Source organism: Echiichthys vipera (genome assembly GCF_963691815.1).
Source record: "Echiichthys vipera genome assembly, chromosome: 10".
In the NCBI taxonomy this organism is placed as follows: domain Eukaryota; kingdom Metazoa; phylum Chordata; class Actinopteri; order Perciformes; family Trachinidae; genus Echiichthys; species Echiichthys vipera.
In genome coordinates, this window is record NC_139835.1 from 21901582 (window position 1) to 21915572 (window position 13991).

The following is a 13991-nucleotide window of genomic DNA, read 5'->3' on the forward strand; positions in this document are numbered from 1 at the left end:
AGAAATCCACCTGGGGCCGTATTCACTAAACATTCTCTTTTAGCGCGGAGAGTACTCCTAAGGAGCACTAAACGTTATTAGTCAAGAGTAATTTCTTCAAGCCGCTTCACAAAGCCTCTGAGACCAACTTTTACTGAGGAGTAGGAGGGACCTCGTTGCCATGGATGACATCATGTTCATCCCCTCTATGCCCACAGTGATTGGCTGAGAGGGAACGAGTCCCTAAGAGTGAATTTATGTGGAAACTGGAAAGAGAAGGATCTGCTGCACCATAGGGGTCTGGATAGGGCATTTATCGTCTGGGGCAAAATCCTCCTTACCTCCTGATTTTATTCGTTGGAGATATGATGGCCATCTGCATTAAGGCCATACCTTTTTAAAAGCTCGCTAGCGTTTAATCTCTCCAAAATGTTGACTGCAGCAGCCATGTTAGGTCATTCCTGATTTCCCTTACTGATTACTTTTTCATAGATTTAGCGTCAGAGGTCAGGAAGAGGGAAGAGGGTAGGACCTTGGAGGGATGCGGAGTTGTTCATGTTCAAATTTTTACTAGGTACTAAAGATTGACTCTACAGCAGCGCGTCAGCAGACTGAGAGCACTCTATGAAGCGGTAAGCAAGCAGCAGAGCGCTGTGCAGGTTCATACGGATGTTGTTGTTGAACCTCAAAATGGTTTCCTGCTTCACACAGCTTATCTCCACCTAAAGGAAATGAAGCGAGTAAGATACATCTTTCTATCTCAGCCAGTGTCTTCCTGCGTGTAATCCGCTTCCTGGGATCGGATGTGGGAACTGTGTTCACAACGAGGTGAAATCAATAGCAAATAGGCCATCGTCTTCACACAGAGCAGGAGATGAGATCTGGAGAGATGGTGGAGAGGTTTTGTGGGAAGAGACGCTGGGACGGAGGAGGCGACACTTTCAATGATACATGACGTGTTTGTCCAAGTGGAAAGTATCCCTGCCTGTGTGTACTTTTGACTGGAGAAGTGACCTCTCTGTCTGTCGCTCTTTGTCTGTCTCATGCACGCACGCACGCACGCACGCACGCACGCACACGCACACGCACACGCACACACACGCACACGCACACGCAGATAACATATCTGCACCACTGCGGTGCACTAATAACCCTCTCTCTCCATCTCTTGGTTTGCACTCTCTGTGTCGCTGTCAATCAAGTGAGGGTCTGTCTGCGAACACTCCTCTTCATCCTCCTTCATGGACTCTCTGCGTGTCAATAACTCTGCTGAAACACAGCGGCCATCATGGTTTGTCAATCAGAATCCAATTTAAAAAACCTTAATTACTTGGCTGGCTCAAAGCTAATGAAGCGACTTTCGACAGCGGTGTGAATAACTCACCTCCGTCAAAGCCTGACACTTTGCATACTAGCATTCTGTCATCATCTCCGAATGATCTTACATACAAAACGTGATGAGCTAATGAATTACGATGCATTGTTATGGATTAAACCATTATTATTTAATTATTGATTCAATCTCGACCATCTCGACCACCTACACGCAAGAGTATTCAATAAGATGACACACCATGTAGGAATCTCACCATTTGAGATTGTCATGATTATTGTCAGAGGAAATATCACGGTTTTCACGCTTATTAATCAGGAACCTTATTATTCAACACTATGAAAGAAAAAACACAGAAGCATTGGAAGTAGAAGGTTCAGCATGCACTGACAGAAGTGGAGTCACATCAAGGTAACGACTACATATCGCCGCAAGATTCAGAAAGAAAACAGAAAAGCGCCGTTAAGTTTCTGTTTTGGTCCAACTTAGTTACTTTACATTCACTAGTTATGTTTTTTTTTCTACCCTGACTTGAGCATAAAGGGGTGGATGATTATCTCAAAGATGTTGGAATATTTTTGTGTTGATCACTTTTCAATGGCACACTTTGCAAACTGGGTCTTCTACAACAACTCCCTACAAAATGCTCCCTCGCTGCCGACTTTAGGCACTTTTTGGCAGATATAACGTTGGTCCGTTCTTCTCAGTGACATTTTTACCGCTTTTCTTCTTTACGCTCCAGGGGAGTGGCAGGACAACTCTTTCACGCAAAACAAACCGGGACGCACACGTTACGTGACTCACGAGAGATTTTACCCCACGCATGAACAATAACGTGACTTGCAGGATTCATTTTCACAGGGTAATAATGCAGGAATAACAACCCGGTAGATATCTTTTTTATACTCTTACAGTTATGAAACCGTGATGTTATGAAACTGCAGTTATTGCAAAATCGGTTAACGCCCACATCTCACTCTTAACTCCAAGGGGCCATTTTTCTTTAGTTAGCACTTTTGATATTCTGACGTTTTCATTTATTTATGTTTGACCACCACCATTGTTTAAAGAAATTCCTGCCGAACCATGACTAACATTTAAAATGCTGCCCTTACAGCCACGAAGCATGCATGTTACAGCCACCGTAACATTACAGCTCTCACAGGAGCCGTCACCAGTAATGACCTATCGAGCCTGAAGGCCTCCACAGTTCCCTGCAGAGCTCAATGGAGCAGAAAATAGGAAAAACACTCCAACAGTTAGTGCCTCCATGAACCTCATCCAGAGCTTCTCTGTTAGCTGTCTTCTCTAATTCTCACACAACTCCTCCTTCCACTTTCTGCTCCTCTCCCCTTCACTGAACTGTCCTGCATCAATCTTATCTGAACGCTCCTTTATTGTCCTCCCATTGATGGGTTGTTTGTGTCATTTCACCCACTAATTACAAGGAAAAGAGCAGCGTGGGGGCAAGGAATCAGGACAAGGCTGCCACTCCTCCGAACAGACCAGCAAAGAGAAAGCACCAAAAGACAGAAAATGGATGATTTGGTTTGGTCGCCTTATGTTGTTGGACGGAGAAATAAAAGAAAAGCAGAAAGGGCACGAAAGGTTAACCAGGTGTTCTTCAGCGCGAGTTAAGTGTTCTGACCTTGAAACAGTTGAGAGCTTTGTTTTTTAACCCCCTCTGGAAGTCACAGAACAACTTAAAACACACCTCGACGTGTGAGAACTACAGAGGAGAAAGAGCCTTTTCTCCTCCTCATGCAGCAGATAAAGCACAGCAGCAGTTCTGTGGTCACTGTTGCATGAAGCTAACATTTTCGGCGTTTTTTCTTCATGCTGTGTGATAAAACGTTGTGTTAAAATTGCATCACCAAAGATAAAAAGGACTCCTGAGTGGTGAAGTCCAAAGCCAGCAGAGCGTGACAGACACAGACTCAAAACATTATTTCCAGATTTGTCCGCCTTTTACTATTTTCCTATAATGCAGATAATATCAAGACAAACACGCTTGAACTCTTTATGATCCTAAAATTAGTCCATGGCGGCTAATTATCTCCCTCCAGGCGCCATTTCTTGTGCACATTCATGACTGTGAACTCGCGTATACGACCTCTCTTGGTTGCGGGGATTTAAACATTTTGAAGAAAACCTGTTTTAGTGAGTGTTTGACACACACACACACACACACACACACACACACACACACACACACACACACACACACACACACACACACACACACACACACACACACACACACACACACACACACACACACACACACACACACACACACACACACACACACACACACACACACACACACACACTGCTGACTCCTCAGTGGTAGAGCATGTGTCTCCTATACAAATGATTCAGGATCAAATTCAACATATGGCCCGTGGTGTTTTATAAATGTAAACATCACTTACATGAACACATAACCACAGTCAACACAATAATGTGCAGCTTTACAGTCTCTACAGTCAGTGAGTATGACTAAGCTCGCAGGACTGGGTTGGTACCAATGGATTTCTTAGGTCTAGTTTAAAGGACAGATCGAATCGATAACGTATCGTTCGAATGAAGATCGATTTGAATTGGAAAAACCCAGCCCTAGAAGTATTTTGCAGACCTGTGACGCAAGTTTGCTCCATTTATTTCTAGTTGCACTGCGGCAAAAAGCCACATCATTCAAATCCAATCCCCCCCCACCTACCATTTTCTCAAAAAATCTGGTTTCTAATGTGATTAATTACACGCAGGAAAAGAGCTTCCTGTGTGACAAGCTTCTCCCTCAGTCTTCTTAATAATCAACTCTTCCCAGCATTCCTTTCTCTCCCTCTATCGCTTTTTTGGGGGCTCTCTCCTCTCTCACTGTACCACAACATCTCCTAACTTTCATTCTCAAAGCACTCACCGTAGCCAAGAAAACTATTTGACCCAACTGGAAAGACAGATCTAAACTCTCAACCCAGCAGAGGCCCAATCTATGAACCGATGATGCAAATCTGTAACAGCTTACATCATCAATAAAACCCCAGCAAGACAATCCAAATATAAACATGCAAACGTAAACAACGATTACTTAATAAATTATGGCTTCTTTCTTATCTTTTCCCCCTTTCCCCTTTATTTTCCTCCTCATCACTTTCGCATTTTCTTTTTCATTTCAAATATATTTATTGATTTTTTTTCCTTTCTTTCTTTTACTGTGTATCTATTATTATCTTGTTTGTATTATTCATATTTTTTAATTATGATTCTAATCTATTTTGTTCTCTTGTTTCGTAAATTCTTGTTTTGTCACAAATATTAAAAAAAAAATCTACTCTTCTTCGTCTGCAGTGTGAAACAGGCGAATTTCTTCTGCCAGAAACTGAAAAAAAAGCAGTGAAATGATCCAGATTTTAAGCCACGGTCTTCCTTCTACGCACCAGATCTGGCCCTGTTTCAGCTTCTGGTAGAAAACTGTGAGACGGTTCAAGTGAAGGCAGTCTGGTTGTTGGATAAACATGCACACATTCAGTGCAGAGGGTTGAAATCTCGGAGAAAAAAAAAAAGATGTAGGACGCATAGCTTTAAGGAACGGTTAACAATGAAGAATCATTATGTGTGATATTTCTTTTGACAGCATCTTACCACAGCAAAGACCTGTTTGTTCGCTGGCGTGTTAAAGAGGTCCATGTTGTTACTAGGAGCACTTAAAGAACAAGAGGTGAGAGATGTTTTGGATTGAGGCTGGATCTCATTAACCCAGTTTCCTCTTCTGCTTCTTCACAGCGAGAAAGAGAGAGACGTTCGGGTTATAAACAGCTCCTTTCGCCAAACATGGCTGAATATTTCATATCGCTCATTCCTCTTTAACTTCTACTTGCCTGAAGCACTTTGCTGTACTTTGTCTTTTTGATGCACTGCCGGCTAATGACGGAGTCGGGCTTGTGCATGTGTACACAGCAGTGTTACCATTAATCAGACAACTGAATTGCATGTGTAATTTAAAGCGGAGTGGATGCTAATGGAGTATGATTTTCACAGGATAAGCCCTGTGTCATTTCAGGTTTATTACACTGTGCAGTATGTGGGTACATTATTATTGCTGGAACAAAAAGGGGACAGATGCACAATGAAATTCATTGTCTGGAGGACAGATAAGTGTCTGTGCTGGCTGAACCTCCAGGACGGATCGATGAATAAAGATCCTGCAGCAAAGACTAGCAGCCGTTTCAGGCAGGGGGACTCCTGTATTTTTAAAGGGAAGTATCAACAGATATCAAGTCAAAAGAGCATAGAAGAAGATTCACTTGTCATCCTTTTTCAACACTGATCAGAAGCCAGAAGAGTTTATTCGCCGAGTATCACGTTGGTGAGTTCATTTCAGGTGTTCGTGACATTCGTTCAGACACTTGTGAAAGTCTCAATAATAAATCAGGTTCAGCTCTCAGTGACTCACATGCGTCGAAACAACTGCATCTGTAAAATAAACAGCACACAGAAACAAATGTTTGGAGAACGCAACCTTTTGACAGAAAGGGCATCCTGACAATTACTGGATTTGCTCGTTTGCAGAGCCTTCAGAGATGCTTCAGCAACTTGGACTTTGCAGCAAACTGCGTCTTTGGTTTCACTTTCTAATGAGGGACCATTTACTTATATTCGTAATGGCTTCATTAATGGGACATAAATATTAGTTTGAAGGCATTACTAAGGACAATTTAGATGTTTGTGCAAAATCTGTCTAACGACGCTGCTGGTTAAATATCAATACGCAGTATGCAACGTATAGAAGATCCAAACATCTCTGCGTCAGCTCACATCCGTGTGACGGTCCATGTATAAAGCATAACCAAGGCTTTACAGTATGTATTGACACTGTGTCTATTAACCAACAGAGGGAATAGAGACATTTCAATGAGGACTCTGCCCTTTACAACAAATATAGGTGAGGTCGGCAGGAAATTGTACTAAAACTAATGATTCATGCCCAAGATCATGTGATTAAAATGTGCGTGATACTGAGAACGACACTTTAATCCTCCACCTGTGAGTCTCCACCTGTAATGACATCATGACGTATGTGGTTTTCTACCTTACATTCATAAGAGGAGTCAGTTTGACCTGATGGAGAACACAAGGTTGTCTAGCCTAACACCTTGAAAGATAAAGATGGAGTTCACCCTCATTCACTTTATCTTGTATTAGCTTTTCACCCACCGCAGTTTATCACCTCTCCACATAACTGTATCTTCACAGCATTTCTCATGGAGAGAGACGTTTTAACAAAATGTGCCACAGCAAGAAATAAAACTACTACTACTACTACTACTAACATCATTGCAAGCTAACACGCTAACACCATACCTGCTCATTGTCACCGTTAGCATGCTGATGTTAGCATTTAGCTCAAAGCTAAATGTGACTCACTGTGTCGAAGTTACTCACAGAGCCGCTAGCACTGTATACTGTCTTGCTCATCTTTTTCTATTCACTTTCTACTTACTACAATAAATATGCGTCTTATTAATGCAAATCGCGTGTTAACAAATCAAATTGTTTTAACAAAAGACTAGCCTATGAACTCCAATTACTAAGCTTTCTACAACATGTCATGGTTCGGGCTGTTTTAATGCATTTTTCGTACATATCACAATGAAAAATAATGCGCAGAAATTCGTTCATTTTCCACGTATGGTGTGTTCCACGTTTTCTAACTGAAGAAAGCTGTAATTTGTGTGTATTTCATGTATTTATTTTGTGTGTACACCACAAATTAAAAGCAGGAGAAGTAGTATAAGACTGCAAATCGTCGCTTAGGGAGGAGGTAGGTCGACTTCCGTTGACCGTTTCCTTATATAATATGAATTTTTGTGCAGAACTTTCTGTGCGATATCCTACGAACCTGTTGTTGAGAATACGTTGCATCGTTGAAAGCTCTCAAAATAACTGGTGGAGATTATTTTGTCATTCCCAATGTCAAGCATGGCCTTTTTAAGGTCAAATCCAGTTGATTTTAATTCAAATTGACCGCATGTTACATCTTTAAAGTAAGAAAACTTTAAAATAATAATTTCAAATAATCAATCCACTGAAAACTTACAAAACAGTGAGGCTGTGGCTCCCAGTTATGTCATTACAGCTGTCCTTAATCTGTTCAAATACAGGTTTTCACTGAACAGCTTGATGTGAATGAACTGCCAACAATGAGTCTAATTAATGCCAGTGTTTGATGTACCCTCCGCAGTGTTGACTTTTCCACACAGCAAGCCCTCGTCAACATGCTGGGGCCGGGAAATAATAAAATAATGATTGTAAATGAAAGGGTTCATTTTAAGCATGTGTACATCCACATATTTGCCTGATTTGTAGGTTGAAGTGTCCCATCATCCCACCACAGCCCCAGCGTCCCCCTCAGATGTGCTCTTCAACATCACTGAGTGCCCACACTGTGTGGCATGTTTCCACACACATTAGAGGTTTAAGGCGACACTGAGGCATCACTCCCTGACCAGCAATCTGTTATCCAACTGAGTCATTCCTCTCAGCGCTGCCTCCAAATTACATTTCTGCTCTTTTTAAGTGTTTTTTCTGCCTTCCCACATCTGCAGTGTTGATGCGTGGACGGACTTTCACTGATTGCCTCACTGGGGCCTTGATTGAACAGGGACGCAGTGCATCTCTGAGGCCACATGGGGCTATAGGCTGCATACCAATCGGGGTATGCACTAGAGAGCCAGGGATAAAGGGAAGCATCGGTGAGTGGCAGGGAGGGAAACCCCGGACAGCATGGCACGACAGAGATCAGACGGTATTGAATGCAGCAGCACAGACGGGCTTTGTTACAGCAGTTTAGCTCATCAGCAGAGCTAATCTGGATATAATCATGCAGATTAGAATAGGTTTAGTAAGATAATATTCAATGTGGCTCATGTTTTAAAGGCAGACTATTATGTGCATCTTCACTACACTTGTTCATTGTTTTTTTGTGTTTTTTTTTGGCTCTTTCTACCTTTTTCTAGAACAGATGGAGATCGACAGGAAACGGGAGAGAGAGAGAGAGAGAGAAGGGGCGACATGCAGCAAAGGGCTGCAGGTTGGAGCCAAATCCAGGCTGCTGCGGCGAGGACTTTTAGCCTCTGTATATGGGGCGCTCCCGCTCCACCGCTGAGCCACCAGGCGCCCCCATTGTTTGTTAGATACAAGTAAATACAAGGGAGTACTGAAACAGCAACTACAGAAGCAGTTCAACATTGTTAGGCCTACATTTTTCATTTGGCCAGGTTAGTGCAACCACTGTACTTGTAAACAAATGGCACACGGTCAAAGCGGCTGTTTGTCAATTTGGACAAAATATCCAAGTGAAACTCACCTGTAGATGCTAGTTAGTACCTGTTGTGTTGATGTCATAACTGCTACTACTGCTCAGGCTTCGATACTCGACGCCAAGTTTTCCTCTAAGTACATTTTGTATTTTAGAATTTTATGAAATGTCATGAAGCTGCAATTACGCGACTCTGCAAGGGCTTTTAATTTGACACGACAGTGAAGACACATCGACGGAGGGCTCTAGAAACGGGCCGACACGCACCCGAGGAGAGATGACGAAGGCTTTTAACCTCTGCTGCAGTTAATTGTGTAGATTCTACATAATTGAGTCCATTATTCTACATTGTAGAATAGTTTTTACGTCACTTTGCTTCCTCTAGTGCTCTTGTTTTAGATCTGAAATTTGCTGTTTCTCTGTGACAAAGGGCCTTTTTTTGGAATGACAGCACATTTTTATATGCTGCTCTTGGAAATTATACATTTCTATGGTATGATAATTAAAAACTCAGATTCTAGTTTTAACTCAGTGTTTTGGTTTTGTTGGTTTGAGTACATCAGTCTGAGATGCAGCCTGCCACAGAAACGCCTGCCGTAGTAGTGTTTAAGTGTGAATACATGTGCGCGCACACACACACACACACACACACACACACACGGACACACGCACACACACGCACACACACACACACACACACACACACACACGCACACACACACACACACGCACACACACACACACACACACACACGCACACACGCTCTTCTACTGTGTCTTGCCAGTTCTTGCCGACACAGACCTCTAATGCTGTGTGACTGCACTCCCCAGGGCTTCTTTCTTCTCCGCTGCCTGCATGAAGAGAAATCAGGGAATCCCTTCTTTCCCTGTCTCCTTCACCTCCTTTATTCACCCATTTATTCCCCCTCCAGCAGCTTGTGTGTGTGTGTGAGCTGTTTCACAGTATCATTAGAAAGCCATTCTCCCTGTGACAATGATAAAACAGCCTCAGCAGATACTGCATCTACTGCTTACAGTACCTAAATTAACCAATTTAAGGAAGCGTCGCTATGACAAATTATAGTACGGCAGGATGTCTTACGCCGCAAAGGCTTGTTGTTCATGGAAAAAACTGCAATGTAAGATTTGTCAGGGATCTTTCTCTCTTTTTGGGGAAGCTCATAGAGAGCTGCTTATTTTAATATTCAATTCCAATTACACAGCTTCATAATGAACCTAATGATAATGTATGGACCCATGGGTGTTATTTTAACTTACTAGTACAACTGCTTTGTTTTAATTTACAGCTGTCTTCAGTCTTAAATACCCAGACCTGATGGCTGATAGATAACTGTAAATATTGTCTGTAGCTTCTTTGCGTAGCCACTTTGGCCAGCAGCCAGTGTGACACATCAAACAGCCACTTAGATGAGTTGAACTGGCGTGCTGTGAAAGTGTAACACCGGCTGCCAAATAACTACAGTAAATGAGCCTAAACCTGGGTGTTGAATAAGTCCATGTTCTAACCTGAAATCAATCTGAGCTTTAATACATCAGAGTTTTACCAAATATCACATGTAATTTAGTACTGAGTACAAGCACGAGTAGCTGAATAATCATTTAAATAAAAAAGATAATAAACATTTTAGGAAAGCTGCTTATTCGCTGTCAAGAGTTCAAAGAAAACATTAATGCTGGACAGATGTGAGGGATGGTAATGAAGTGGGTTTCGCCAAAATGTCCAACTATTCTTTTAAGTCATTTATGCAGGTCTCACATTTATATCAACGTATAAATTAGGAAGAAAAGATATATACAGTATATATTTTGTTGCTGATGGTACTCAAACCCTCTTACCATCAGAAATGGGGCCCCACAGAGATCTATCCTCGGTCCATTGTTGTTTCCACTGTACATAAACAACATCATTCTCCCATATCTATCGTATCGGCCCAACGTGTATCGTTCCACAATCACAGTTTTAAATGCAGAAAAGACTAAGTACATGGTATGCCCCACCTCTATGAGTGGATCTGTCTTTCCTGTAATTTAAACTCTTACATCGCTCTTGTGGAGTCATACAACTATCTCTGGAGTTGGCTTGACAGCAGACTATCATTCAAGCTCCATATATTAAAGATTTAGAGACAGATGCACGATGAAATTCATCGTCTGGAGGACAGAGAAGTGTCTGTGTTGGCTGAACCTCCAGGACGGATCGATGAATAAAGATCCTGCAGCACAGACAAGCAGCTCTTTTAGGCATGGGGACTCAACAGCATCAAGTCAGAAAAGCACAGAAGATGATTCACTGATCAGAAGCCAGAAGAGTTTATTTTCCAAGTATCACGTTGGACAAGAGTCTCAATAATAAATCGAGTTCAGCTTTCAGTGACTCACACATTTCAAGCTCTATATTCAAGATTTAACTCAAAAATGAACAATCAAACTTATATTTATATATATTATAGGATTAAAGGGTGTTTGTCTTCCTCCGTGTGTAAAACCACCGTGCAGTCGACCTTCATGTCTGTGCTCGACTGTAGTGAATATTCTGTATTCACACATTAACACCTCAGCTGTTAAACTGTCTTAGTGCTTTACGTTTTACCGCAAATGCAAACTATTGTACTCATAGTTTCTTTCTGTATCACACAGTTGGATGTACTTCCACCTCAATATCCCTTAGTTACACACTATTGTTGGCAGAACTGGTTTCAGGTTCTATGCACCATTTAAATAGAACAAACTTAACATCATGCTAGAGTCTTGCGTTCCCTTTGGAGATTTTAAAGCTTTATTACCGCGTGTTTGATGAGTCTTAACTAACTGTTTCTAATTCTTCGTTGTCGTTGTGTTGTTTGTCGTGTTTGTTTCTTGTTGTCTGGTCTCTAATCTCAATGAGACTGTCTGATTAAATAAAGATTAAGAAAACAAAAACAGTTTCAATGGATGCTCAGTTCAAATGTGCAATTAAAAGTGTCATTTTCAAAAATTTTATGACATTAATTAACTGGAAAGATCCGTTGATTAATCATTGTGTCAATCGTTATAAAAACATACATCAACTAACGCTATATTAAGAATTTGTAAATTTAAACAATTTGTAAAATAGTCCCTTGTTCTTCTTAAAATCTTCTTAATGCAAGAATTTAATACGTTTATTCTTTTTTTAATGTTGCAGTGTGGGATTGTTCGGACAACAATGGCTTGTTAAGTTTTGCGATTTTTTTCCCACTGTCTTCTGACATTTTATAGACCAAACTACTGATAGACTGATACATCGGCTGATATTTGCGTTTTTTAGGTGTATCGTATCGGCCGGTGCGGGCTGCTGCGTTCGCTGAGTTTTTTCCTGGCATTTTTTACAGACAGGCGTCCACAGGCAGCTCCGTGTTGCTGGAGACGCCTTTTTTTAGTCCGATAAATGTTCCTTTTTTTAAAAAAAAATTGAGACTTGTAACATTTATCGTTATTGTGTAATTTTTATGATGTAAATTGAGGAAACAAAAGTAGTATTGGCTCTAAATATCGGTTGAAAAAAAATCAGCAGTTCCTATAAAAATAGATTCCGCATCTACATCGTTGCTAAAAAAATCCATATCGGTCGATCCCTAGACCAAAAGATGAATGAATTTGGTCAAAAACCTTATCAGTCATCTATAATGACTTGAAAATGATTAATTGCAACCCTAAAAGAGATTGAACGCAGAAATTGGTCAGCCCTACAACCTTAATTCCACCTAACTTTACCTCAGGATCAATAAAGTAGATCCATCCATGAATAATACATACTGCATGTGTACACCGGGCTCAACGCTTCCTATCAGGACCACAGGCTCCTGCATGGGGCTTCAAATCCTGCAGAAGAACTGTAATGAGGTCAGTGTGCTGCTTCATCAGAGTGCACCTGACACCTCTCTCCAAAAACCTGGAGCCCCCTCTGAGCACTGAGCCACATATCCCACCAGCTCTGCAGACATTTAGCAGCATCACCGATGTGTCACCTCTTCTATAACACTGGTGTTCCCTGAAAAGCCCTGGGATATCCTGGTGACTCCACACAAAACACCTCAGACAAGGTCATCATTCATTAACAGCTGACACATTATAGGAACATCTCACTGATTAGCATTGAGTCACTTTGCTTAAAGAAAGTCACATTCATTGATCGAAACCACTGCCGTCCATAATGATGATGGGTTCCAGACCTCTCCATACAGCAAGTTAATTAATCCAACATATTCTCAGCAGATTATCACATTCAATAGAGTTGACTGTCTGCGGGTTCACACCGTCGAAACCAGCGGGAGGCAACAAGAAAAGGAGCTATTTGCTGCATTGCACCTGCCCAAAAACGCGCTTAACTTTAACCGAGGAAGTGGGTCTGTCTGGTCCCGCTGATGTGTGACTAATCCTCCGAGGTCGTGGTCGTGACGGGGGGACGGACAGACAGGCAGACAGACAGGCAGACAGACCCTCACATCCACCAAAAACAAGGGAAAAGACAGGAATAAAACATCAGTAACTGGACACGAGCAGGCAGCGGCTGACTGTGCCATATGCCAGAGGAAACACGGTGGTGTTTGGTGTCCCGGTGTGATTCGGGTTGACCTGCTGAGCGGCGGAGTCTTACCTGGTGGCTCCGGACAGAGGCGAGGAGCCCGGCAGGCTGGAGAGAGTCCGACCCGGGATCAGGCACCGTACCCGAGTGTGTCGGTGCGCCTCGGCACCGTCTGAAGTCAGATATCCACAGCCAGGGTGTTCCCGACAGGAGGGGGCGTGGTGTGTGTGTGTGTGTGTGTGTGTGTGTGTGTGTGTGTGTGTGTGTGTGTGTGTGTGTGTGTGTGTGTGTGTGTGTGTGTGTGTGTGTGTGTGTGTGTGTGTGTGTGTGTGTGTGTGTGTGTGTGTGCATGCACGCATTCCTCACTAATAGGTTTGTTATTTCAGACAATGCGACAGTTGTTTCTGCACAAACTCAGACTCCTGTTGTTTCTATGAAATTCACTTAATGACCCAATTAAACTGGGTCATTATTGTTGTGTACTGCAGTGCTGTGCTCTCTGAACAGGTTCAGGGAAACTCCTTTTCTGTCCCTGGTTGTAAAAATGGATTATGGATTCCCCTGCTCGGATCCTCTGGAGTCTGTATTTCTGTGTTATGGCCAGAGCTCTGCAGCAGAGTTTCTTTAATACTGCATGGAGCTGAAAAATATATGGGCTGATCATCTACTGATCACTCAAACAGGACTGTGAAAGCATAGTGATGTGGAGGGAAACGTGATATTAAATCAAGACGATCCGGATCATACTGTTTAAGCACTATAACCTTCCTGCACAGTCATTGATTGCATGTATG

At 42.1% G+C, this 13991-nt stretch overlaps 1 protein-coding gene across 1 annotated transcript in view; it reads right to left on the reverse strand.

The window, feature by feature from the left end:
• Positions 1 to 13301, reverse strand: part of sytl5 (synaptotagmin-like 5) — a 41225-nt gene extending 27924 nt beyond the window's left edge. The window contains exon 1 of the mRNA XM_083922273.1: positions 13270 to 13301. The gene's annotated coding sequence lies outside the window, so the exon portion shown is untranslated. The remainder of the gene's footprint in view (positions 1 to 13269) is intronic.
• Between the last annotated feature and the right edge of the window lie 690 nt (positions 13302 to 13991).